The sequence below is a fragment of the Eumetopias jubatus genome, unplaced genomic scaffold, assembly GCF_037043125.1.
Source record: "Eumetopias jubatus isolate StellerSeaLion01/CBP00866 unplaced genomic scaffold, mEumJub1_p1.0 scaffold_10, whole genome shotgun sequence".
Taxonomy (NCBI): Eukaryota; Metazoa; Chordata; class Mammalia; order Carnivora; family Otariidae; genus Eumetopias; species Eumetopias jubatus.
Genome location: NW_028274816.1, coordinates 3782119 through 3794349, shown reverse-complemented (window position 1 = coordinate 3794349; position 12231 = coordinate 3782119). Strand labels below are relative to the sequence as shown.

Sequence of the window (12231 nt, the reverse complement as noted above, 5' to 3'; positions counted from 1 at the left end):
TAGGGATGAATATGGATCTAAGTCAAGTCTGGGAGTCTCAGCAAAACTATGAAGAAAGACAAGTATTTATTTCACTTAGGAGTTTGTGTTCAAAAGAAAGGGGAAAAGATAGATGGAGACAAATAGATTCCTGATTTTTTTTTCAGCACCTGGATCCAGCCATGCCTAAAACTCAGGTGGATGTAATTGTGTCTAAATTCACATATGTAGGGTGCTTGGGTGGCTCAGTCATTAAGCATCTGCCTTCGGCTCAGGTCATGATCCCATGGTCCTGGGGTTGAGTCCCACGTCGGGCTCCCTGTTCCACGGAGAGCCTGCTTCTCCCTCTCCCATTCCCCCTGCTTGTGTTCCCTCTCTCGCTGTCTCTCTCTCTGTCAAATAAATAAATGAAATCTTTAAAAAAAAATAATAAAATAAATTCACATATGTATAGGGGTGCCTTGGTGGCTCAGACAGTTGAGTGTCCGACTTTTGATTTCAGCTCAGGTCATGATCTCAGGGTCGTGAGATCAAGCCTTGTGTCAGGGGGGCAGTGTGCCTGAGATTCCCTCTCCCTCTGCCTCTTCCCCTCTCATGCTCTCTTTCTCTCTCTCTCTCTCTCTCTCTTAAATAAATAAATAAATAAATAAATAAATAAATAAATAAATAAATAAAATAAATTCACATATGTATGGCTCTAAAAGCTATTGGCTAAACAATTCTCCCATCTTTTAAGTAAAAAGGCTCATAGCCAGATGGGCTTGACCTCATTTTCACAGGGCCTTGGTCACTTGCAACTAAAAGTGTCTTTTTTTTTAAAAATTTTATTTATTTATTTGAGAGAGAGAGAATGAGAGAGAGAGAAAGCACATAAGAGGGGGGGAGGGTCAGAGGGAGAAGCAGACTCCCCGCCGAGCAGGGAGGCCGATGTGGGACTTGATCCAGGGACTCCAGGATCATGACCTGAGCCGAAGGCAGTCGCCTAACCAACTGAGCCACCCAGGTGCCCTAAAAGTGTCTTTATTAATACAATGATTTTAACTGATATTACTCATTTGCTAAAGCCAAAGGGTGGGGGCACCTAGGAGTCTCGCTTGGTTGAGCATCTGACGCTTGGTTGTGGCTCAGGTCATGATCTCAGGGTTGTGGAATCGAGCCCTGCATCAGGGTCCGTGCTCAGTGTGGCATCTGCTTGAGATTCTCTTCCTCTCCCTCTGCCCCTTACCCCCCAGAGGGTGCTCTTATGCTCTCTCACTTTAAAAATAAATAAATCTTAAAAAAATAATAATAATAAAGCCAAAGTGGGTGGGGGAGGCCAGCCTAAGCAATTGTGGAGGTCAGCCAGGAGAGGCAGCCTAAACACACTCATATTTCCTGTATTGAGCCTTTATATTCTACAGCCTCATCCCCAGAGATCCAGAGCCTTGAGTCTGCATGGGGGTTTGAGTGTCTAGTAACAGAGGCACTGAGGGAGGGCTGGTAAAGGGACATAACAAATAGAAACTTTCTCAGGCTCCGGCAGGGCAGGGAGGCCCAGGTACCCAAGGTGCTGGAAAACCACAAACTGCCTCGGTGTGGAAGGAATGAGTAACAACCTTGATTGAAGAGAGTGTCGGCAGGCAAACTGGTTTTTGCTGGACCTGCAGAGCCAGGCAAGCTGGGAAGGTCCATGGCCTCCGTGAGCAACAGCACTGGTGGGTCACGGCTGCCATCTAGCGCCCGAAGTCACCTTTTGCAAGTTGTTTACTGGTTATTTCCAGCTGGAAGGCTTTTGAGGGCCAGCTGGAAGGAGGAGGTCATTACCTCTGTCTTTACGTCAGGAAGAACTTCAAAATCAGATTTTCAATATTATCTCTAATTTAGCTTATTATAGATGCAGTCCCAAAGCCTAATTGATTGGCTAGGGGAAAAGGGCAATCATTCCACAATGTTAAACTTCCATCTCATTTCAAACCTCTAGGGTACTATGAATTTTATAGATAGACAGATAGATGAGAGATAGAGAGATAACTAAAAAAAATAAATACCGTAATGGTCATATTAATGATTCAGGGTTCTGGCAAGAAACAGGTAGCACACTCCAAAGCAGTAACTGGGGAGAGTTTAATGAAAGGGCTACTTACAAAGGAGTGGTAAGGAGCCCCGGGAAGCAATCAAGACCTGAGGAAGCATGCTAAAGTCAATGGCAGTAGGAAGCAGCTACAACCCATAGGCCTGATGGAACAAAAATAGGGAGAGGACCCAGTAGGAGCTGTTCTGTGGAAGAGGCCACGTGACAGGTGCTGTGGTCCCAGCTGCTGGTTCTTTGTTGGGTTCTTGGAAAGCACACTAAGAAGAGGATTCATGTGTGGGTAATTTATTAAGGAAGTACTCCCAGGGCAGATGGGAAGTGAAGTGGGAGAAGGAGGGTAGTGTAGGTGAGAAAGCCAGGCAAGGTGTGATCCCAGGCAAAGTCCTGTAGAGGGCTGCTTTGGCCTGATGCTGCAGAGGAGCTCTGGAGGGTAGGTTATATTCCAGAGGTCTGCCTAGAAGCAGAGAGCCTTAGCATTGAAACTCTCGACCTGCCAGTCACCAGTCAGGTGGGAGGCAAGGAGAGGAAGCATGGGAGTAACCTAGGCCCTGGACCTTCTGAATGTTCAGGAAGGGTGAAGGGCTAACCCTGAGGCTCTGAGAACACTGCCTCAGCACAGCTGTGGGTGCTGAGTGTTAGACGAGCACACTGAAAGTTCAAAGGGATCCAAAGGGATCTTGGTGAAGGAAGGACATCTGCCTCATGTGGGGATGGGAGCCAGGGAGATAAGGAGGAAGATGGTGAGATGGTTTTGAAGTGCAATGTGTTTGTTTAAGGCAGAAGATAATGCATGTGAAAGATAAAGGGGGAGCCTCAAGGCACAATCAGATCTGACATTCTCAGCCCATCCAAAGGGAGCTCTGGAGCAAATACCGCGAGAGGAGTCATGCACTGGGCAGAAATGACCAGGCCCTAGTACCCCTTGCCATGTCCAGCTGTGGACTAGTAGTTGATGAGGAGGGGCATGGGTCCTGAAGGTGGTACAACTGGAGGCTGTCAGCTAATGGTGCTCCTTGCAGCTGAATAGCAACTTTTTTTTTTTTTAAGATTTTATTTGCGAGAGAGAGAATGAGAGAGAGAGAGAGAGAGAGAGCATGGGGTAGGGGGAGGCTCACAGGGAGAAGCAGACTCCCCCTGAGCAGGGAGCCCGATGCGGGACTCGATCCCGGGACTCCAGGATCATGACCCGAGCTAAAGGCAGTTGCTTAACTGAGCCCCCCAGGCGCCCCAGCAACTTCTTTTAGAAGGGAGATCCAAGCACTCCCATAGCTGCCACACTTAATAAATGGAGCATATTTGGTTGCCTCAGCCATCTCCCTAACACCAAGGAGGAAGAGCCTGCTTGCAAAGAGTATAGGAACAAGGGTCAGAGAGAGAAACGTGGCCCTGGTGGCTCATATGAGCACATAGATCCAGCTGTGCCTGAGGCCCATCATATGTTTGGCTTTTTTTGGTTACATGAACTAATAAATACTCTTTGCTTAAGCCATTTTGAGTTTGGGCTGTTTCAGTAAAAGAAAGATTCCTGATTAATACACTCCCTGAGCTTCACTTTACTTAACTGTACAATGAGATTCATGACACACCTTGCAGCGTTTGAGAAGGAAGAGGGACAATTAATGTAAAACATAGGCACAGAGTAGATGCCCATAAATAGTATTTAATATTATGAGAGGAAAAAGCAAAGGTGGCAAAGCAAGGAATGGGAATGGACATCTCTGGAGGCCCCTCTGTGTCCAGGGCAGTCCAGTGGGCTGAGTTCAGGGCTCAGCAAAGGCTGGTACCTGGCTTGGAGTGTCCAGAGTTATCCAGCCGTAAAGAAGGACAGGCCTCTTGAGCCACTGTGAGCCTGTGGATTTCTGCAGTGAGTGCTCCCCGACCCAGTGCATTATTGTCCATGTAGGAGGAAAAAAAAGTCTTCTTTCTGGCCAAAAATGAGGATTCTCATCCTCTTTTTCTTTGCCTGGACAGTTCTTTGAATTTATATTTGTTATTGTTGTTTGCAAACTCTTCCTTTGTAAAAGTTTATAACAAAATGAAAAGAATAAACACGACTACATTTGTAGCATTGTGATAATTCCAAAGCTTTTGGGAAAAAAAAAAACCCAAAGCAAAACAAGAAAGAACAAAGACTTCTAATTTATAACTCAAGAGCTATTTTCAGTTTTCTGAGAGAAATGGGAAATTTTATATTTTAAAAATCTGCTGAGCTTCATACTGCTCTTCTTCTGTTCTCCCACCAAAAATGTAAAAGCTTTAAAAGACTCATTGGTAGAGACTCTGTGTTCTGAATGCTAAAGCAATGACAGGAATAGAGGTGGGGGTTGCTGCATCTCAATTCTCCTCTCCCTGAGCTCACGTCCTAATTATTACAGAGAACAAAGAGTGGCTTTGAATAGCCATTCTGGTTCATGAAGTACTTAATAGCTATTATTAAAGAAGCTCCTGCCTGGTCTAATTGCTAATTGTGAGACTAGAGCACCTACAGCCACTTTAGTAGCATGCATAAAAGATCTTGAGCAAAACTGGAGAGAGAATCAAAAGCCAGTGAAAAGCATACTCCTCTGGCACCTGTCATGGTTCTTTCTTTCTGTCTTCAAGTCAAGAACAGACTAGATGATCTCTACTGATTTTTCTCATTTTTCTTAGGGTTGGTGGGACCCAAAAAGCCATCTTTATGTCACTTCTCTTGTGACATAAATAGAATGGCCTGGCAGAATTAATTATTGCTTCCTTTTGATACTTGTGGTAGCCACATCCAGGATAGCCTGCGTGATTCCTGCTTCCTGGGATACCTGCCCTTATTTAGTACCATCCTACCCTGAAAAAAGGCTGACCTGTGTAACCAATAGGATATTGCAGAAATGACAGAGTGTAACTTCTGAAATTAGGCCATAAAAGACATTGTGGATTCCTTCTTGTTCTCTCTTGGATCACCTGCTCTGTGGAAGTCCAGCTGCCATGTCATGAGGACACTTAAGCAGTCCTATTTAAAGGCCCCCATGGTGAGGAATGGGGCCCCCGTGCCATCAGCCAGTATGATAGTTTTAAAAGGTATCCACAGATTCTTTGATACACCTCCCTTCAAGAAATGAAGCTTAATTCCTTTCTCTTTGAATGTGGACTGGACTTGTTGACTCACTCCTGTTTTGTTTTTGTTTTTTTTAAGATTATTTATTTATTTATTTATTTGTCAGAGAGAGAGAGAGCAAGCACAAGCAGGGGGAGTGGCAGGCAGAGGGAGAAGCAGGCTCCCCACTGAGCAATGAGCCCAAAACAGGACTTGATCCCAGGACTCTGGGATCATGATCTGAGATGAAGGCAGACGCTTAAGCGATTGAATCATGCAGGCATCCCTGTTGACTCACCTCTAATGAGCAGAATATAGCAGACATGATGGTTTGTGATTTCTGAGACTTAGTCATGAAAGGAATCAAACCTTTACCCTTGCTGGCTCTCTTAGATCACTTGATCTGGAGGGAATCCCCTGACATGTTATGAGGACACTCAGACATTCCTGTGGATAGATCCATGAGGCAGGGGACTAGGACTTCCTGTCAACAGCTATGTGCATGAGTCATCCCGAAAGCATATCCTCTAGCTCTAGTCAAGGCTTCAGATGGCTGAGTTCTAGCTGACAGCTTGATTGCAACCTCATCATGAGAGATTCTGTGCCAGAACTACCCAGTTAACTGCTCCTAAATTGATAATCATTTAAGTTTTTAATTTAGTCTTAAACAATATTTGCAGTTTAATATTATTAGCTAAATTAGAAGATGAAAATTTATTATTTTTCACCCTAAAATGTCAAAAGAAGCTTTCTTGTTTTTGGTTTTGTTTTGTCAAGAAAAGCCAAAATTAACAATCAAGAGCTAGGACTGTAGTGTATTATTTGTGGAGATTTACTGACTAATGAAACAATAAAACTGTTAAAACACAAATGACATTTACATACAGAACACAAAGAAGGGGCTCTTGGCTGGCTCAGTCAGTAGAGCATGCAACTCTTGATCTTGGGGTCATGAGTTCTAGCCCCACACTGGGGGTAGAGATTACTAAAATAAAGAAACAAACAAATAAGCATTAAAAAACCTATAAAGAAATAAGTTCAAAAATCAAAATAATCTTTTTAAAAATCAACAAGTCATAATTGTATTAGTTTCTAGTGTACAACATAATGATTTGTATATGCATATATTGCTAAATGATCACCACAATAAGTCTACTTAACATCTGTCACCATACAGTTACAAAATCTTTTTTCCTTTCAAAATAATATATTTTTAAAAGATTTTATTCATTTATTTGAGAGAAAAATGAGAGAGAGAGAGAGCACATGAGAGGGGGGAGGGTCAGAGGGAGAAGCAGACTCCCTGCCGAGCAGGGAGCCCGATGCGGGACTCGATCCTGGGACTCCAGGATCATGACCTGAGCCGAAGGCAGTCGCTTAACCAACTGAGCCACCCAGGTGCCCACAAAATAATATTTTGAAAGAAAGATTATTGGATTAAAGAGACAACAGAAAAATAGTGCAACACTTTGGAAAGCAGTTTGACAATTCCTTAAAATGTTAAACGTAGAAGAGGTTTTAAGATAGCAGCCTATGAAAGTCCTGACCTAACCTCCTCCCACGGACACAACAAATCTACAACTACATTCAGAATAATTGCCTCTAGAGGCAATTATTAAATTGCCCCTTTAAATTATTAAAAAAAGAGAACCTAGAACCTGGATGAAAAGAATCTCCACAAGGAATGGCATTGAGATGGACAAAAGAGGCAGAGATGTGATCATGCTAAGGAAAAAACTACATACCAGGTGCAGTGCTCCACTGTCAGAAGGGAACTCAAATGTATAGAACTTTTCCCTGAGGAGTGAGAGATGCAAGCTCCAAATCAGGCACCCCAAACAAATCCTACACAGTAGAGATGAGCTGGCAAAAAATTGTCTTTGAAAACTAACAGGGAATACTTCAAGGAAAACTATAGAACTGTAGGGAAATCCACTCTCAGAGGGCTTGTGATCTAGAAACTAGCACAAAAGCATCAGATGGGAAAGTGCACAGATCCTAGGTGAAGGAAACTCACTTTATGGATCAGAGAACCTTCTGGAAAGGCAGGAGGCAGTTGGGTCTCTCTCCAGGGACTGAAACTGGCAGCAGCCTTTTCTGAAGCTCATTCTGCTGTGCTGATCCCAGCAGTGGTGGGTGCCATTTCAGAATCTCCCTCTAGATTGCTAATGCCAAGGGGCATGACCTGCTGAAAGCCTCACCTAACCCTGCTGGGGTTGGCTGGGCCTCACAACTGAAGGAATGATAACTCTGCCCACCAGTGGACCTGTAGCAATCAAAGCTGGTCTTCATGGCCAGCTGAGACAGGGGACATACCCCCCACGAGTGTGCCCACAACACTGTGGCTCTGCCATATGAGGAGGGTGTATGCAGCCCACAAAGGGGACACAGCTGGAGCACCTGGCTTTTGTGGCCAGGGATGGCACTTCTGGGCTCTGCAGAACATCTCTAAAATAAGGCCATTCCTTCAAGACTGGGATACATAGCTCTACCACCTAATACACAGAAACAAACACACAAAGTTAGGCAAAATGAGGAAAGAGAGGAAAATCTTCTAAATGAAAGACCAAGACAAAACCTCAGAAGAAAACTAAATGAAATGAAGATAAGCAAACTACCTGATAAAGAGTTTAAAGTAATGGTCATAAAAATGCTTACCAAACTCAAGAGAGGAATGAACACAGTGAAAACTTCAATCAAGATAGAAAATATAAGAAAGTACCTTAAATGATGCAGAAGAACAAATCAGTGATCTGGAATATAGGGTAGTGCAATTCACCCAAACTGAACAACAGAAAGAAAAAAGAACTTTCAAAAATGGGGATAGTTTGGGGTGTCTGGGTGGCTCAGTCAGTTAAGCATCTGCCTTCAGCTCAGATCATAATCTCGGGGTCCTGGGATCAAACTCCACATTGGGCTCCCTGCTCAGGGGGAGTCTGCTTCTCCCTTTCCCTCTGCCTCTCCCCCTGCTTGTGCTCTTTCTCTCTTTCTCTGTCAAAAAAAAAAAACAAAAAAACCCAAAGGCTGTAACAAGAGACAAGGAATGGCATTATATAAAGATAAAGGGATCAAACCAACAAGAAGAGATAACACTTATAAATATTTATGCACCTAAAATAGGAGCACCTAAATAAATAAAGCATATATAAATTAACAAACATAGAGAAATTGACAGTAATACAATAACAGTAGGGACCTTTAAAACCCCACTTATATCAATGGATGGATCATCCAGACATAAGATTAATGAAGAAACATTAACCTTGAACAACACATTAGAACAGATGGACTTAATATCTACATATCTATATCTACCTATTTATATAGAGAGATAGAGACAGAGAGAGAGAGAAGGAGAGAGACAGAGAACATTCCATCTAGGAACAGTATAATACACATTCTTCTCAAGTGCATGTGGGACACTCTTCAAGATAAATCCCATATTAGGCAACAAAACAAGTATCAATAAATTTAAGAAGATTAAAGTCATATCAAGCATCCTTTTCAACCACAATGTATAAAACCAGAAATCAACTACAAGAAGAAAAGCGGAAAAAACACAAACGTGGAGTCTAGACAACATGCTTCCAAACAACCAATGAGTCAGTGAAGAAATCAACAAGGAAATATTGAGGCAAATGGGAATGAGAAAACAACACTCTAAAATCTATGGGATATAGCAAAAAATTCCTTGTAAGAAGGAATTATGTAGCAATAAAGGCCCCACCTCAAGAAACAAGAAAAACCTCAAATAAACAATCTAATCTTAATCTAAAGGAGCTAGAAAAAGAAGAACAAATAAAGACCAAAGTTAAGAGGGAAGGAAATAAAGATCAGTACAGAAAAAAATGAAATGAGGGCCTCAAAAAAATAATAGGAAAGATTAATGAGGGGTGCCTGGGTGGCTCAGTTGTTGGGCATCTGCCTTCGGCTTGGGTCATGATCCCAGGGCAAGGTCCTGGGATCAAGCCCTGCATTGGGCTCCTTGCTCAGAGGGAAGCCTGCTTCTTACCTCTCCCACTCTCCCTGCTTGTGTTCCCTCTCTCACTGTCTCTCTCTCTGTCAAATAAATAAATAAAATCTTTAAAAAAAGAGAAAAGATTAATGAAACTAAGAGCTGGTTCTTTGAAAAGATAAACAAAATTGATATACCTTTCACAAGACTCATCAGAAAGAAAAGAGAAAGGGTGGGTGCCTGGGTGGCTCAGTTGGTTGAGCATCTGACTGTTGATCTCAGCTCAGGTCATGATCTCAGTGTCCTGGGATCAAGGCTTGTGTTAGGCTCTGTGCTCATCTGGGAGTCTGCTTGAGGATTCTCTCCCTCCCTCTCCCTCTGCCCCTCTCCCCACTCCACACTCACCCTCTCTCTCTCTAAAATAAATAAATCTCTCTCTCTAAAATAATCTTTAAAAAGAAAGAAGAAAAGAGAGAGCCCAAATAAATAAAATTAGAAATGAAAGAGAAGTAACAACCAATACCACAAAAATACAAAGGATCATAAAAGACTACTATGAACAGTTATATGCTAACAAATTGGACAACATAGAAAAATTGGATAAATTCCTAGAAATATACAATTTACTAAGACTGAATTGGGAAGGTAGAAAATTCAGGGATGCCTGGGTGGCTCAGTCAGTTGAGCATCTGCCTTCAGCTCGGGTCATGATCCCAGGGTCCTGGGATCCAGTCCCCTGTCAGGCTCCTTGCTCAAGGGGAAGCCAGCTTCTCCCTCTGCCTGCTGCCCCCTTGCCCCCGCTTGTGCTCTCTCTCTCTGACAAATAAATAATAAAATCTTTTAAAAAAAGATAGAAAATTCAGACATAATGATTACTAATAATGAAAATGAATCAGTAATCAAAGAACTCCCCAAAACAAGAGTCCAGGACCAGACTGCTTCACAAGGGAATTTTAGCAAACATTTAAAGAACAGTTTATACTTTTCTTCTCAAACTATTTCAAAAAATTGAAGAGGAAGGAATGCCTCCAATCTCATTCTATGAGGCCAGCATTACCCTGACACCTAAACCAGAAAAAAAACACCAATCAATCAATAAAATTACAGGCCAATACTTCTGATGAACATACATGCAAAAATTTCTCAACAAAATATTAGCAAACAAAATGTAACAATACATTAAAAAGATCACATACCACGATCAAGTGGGATTTGTTGCAGGAATGCAAGAATGGTTCAACAACCAAAACTCAATCAAGGAGATACACAACATTAATAAAACAAAGGATAAAAGTCATATGATCATCTCAACAGATGCAGAAAAAGCATCTGGCAAAATTCAAAATCTATTTATAATAAAAACTCTCAAAAAAGTGAGTATAGAAGAAATGTACCTCAACATAATAAAGTCCACATATGACAAATCCACAGCTGACATCATACTCAAAAGTGAAAAGTTGAAGGTTTTTCCTCTACAGTCAGGAACAAGATTAGGATGCTTGCTCTTGCCACTTTTATTCCATGTATTATTGGAAGTCCTAGCTACAGCAATTAGATAAGAAAAAGAATAAAAGGCATCTAGAAGACCAGTGGGAACCCCTGCCTGCACCATGTGGCCTGACCAGAGAGTTCGGCAGGGCCTCGGTTCTAGTGGAAGTAGTGTGAGGTCTCATTTAACAAATAGACCAGAGCATACCTAGTTAAAACTCGCCACATTCTAGCCAAGGACCAAACGCTGCCCACTGCAGGCAAGGAGAGCCTCTGCAGACAACTGGCCTGAAGCATAGAGCAGCCAAAACACAACAGCAAAGTGCATGAAGCACACACCAGCCACACTCCCTGAAGGGCCAGGCCCTGGACACTCTATGACCTCTTCTTCATAAAGCCATTACTTTCAGGAGCAGGTAATACAACAGGCTTTCTAACACAGAGAAGAAGGCAGAGACTTAGACAAAATGCCAAGACAGAGGAATTCATCTCAAATGAAAAAATAAAATAAGGCCACAGCCAGATCTGAATGAAACAGAAATAACATGCCTGATGGAGAATTTAAAGCAACAATCATAAGGATACTCACTGGGCTTGAGAAAAGAATGGAAAACATTAGGGAGACCCTTACCACAGAGATAAAAGAGTTAAAAAAGAATCAGCCTGGGGGTTCAAACCATGTCTGAGAGCGGCCGGATACCTCAGGCCTGGGCGCTTCTGCAGCAGTGCCTGCACGCCAGGCTGCAAGTACGTCCAGCCGAGGGAGACGCCAAGAGCCAGTGGGTGGAGGTTCAGAGAGGATTAGTAATCTACATGTGTTTTTTCTAGGGAGCTAATTAAGAACTTCTTCCCAAAATGATTAATATACTGTTAAATGTGAAGTTAAGTGAAACAGAAAATGGTAAGCACGTGTCTATATTGGACCTCCCTGGCAATGTTCTAATCATCCCTCAAGCCACCCTTGGGGGGAGAGTAAAAGGAAGAAACATGCAGTATCACTGTAACTCTGGAAAAGAAGAAGGCTTGGAACTTTATTCCCAATTTGTGACTCTATGTGAAAAAGAACTGGCTGCCAACAGCAAGTGTGCCGAAGCTGGGGTTGTGGTGGAACATGGTACATACGGGAACAGGCAGGTGTTACAGCTGGATACCAATGGACCATACACACACCTAATTGAGTTTTGAAAAATTAAAAAGTTAATTTCTACAAAAAAAAAAAAGAATCAGCCAGGGGTGGGTGGGGGAATGGGTTAGCCTGGTGATGGGTATTAAGGAGGGTATGTTCTGCATGGAGCACTGAGTGTTATATGCAAACAATGAATCATGGAACACTACATCAAAAACTAATGATGTAATGTATGGTGATTAACATAACATAAAAACAAAATCAGCCAGAAATGAAGAAGGCAATAATTGAGATTGGAAACAGGCTTGATGCAACAAAAGGCTGGAAGAAGCAGAGGAATAAATAAGTGATATAGAAGACAAAATAATGAGAAAAAATGAAGCTGAACAAAAGAGAAAAAGAATTACAGAACACAAGAAGAGACTTAGGGAACTCAGTGACTCCTTCAAATGTTGTAACATTCATGTGCTAGAATAAGAAGAGAGAAAAGGCAGCAGAAAATTTATTTGAGGAAATAATAGCTGAAAACTTCCCTAATTTGG

General features: G+C 42.3%; 1 pseudogene; it reads left to right on the top strand.

Annotated features, from left to right (window-relative positions):
* Positions 1-11241: 11241 nt before the first annotated feature.
* Positions 11242-11748, top strand: LOC114199346 (D-aminoacyl-tRNA deacylase 2 pseudogene; annotated as a pseudogene).
* The last annotated feature ends 483 nt before the right edge of the window (positions 11749-12231 follow it).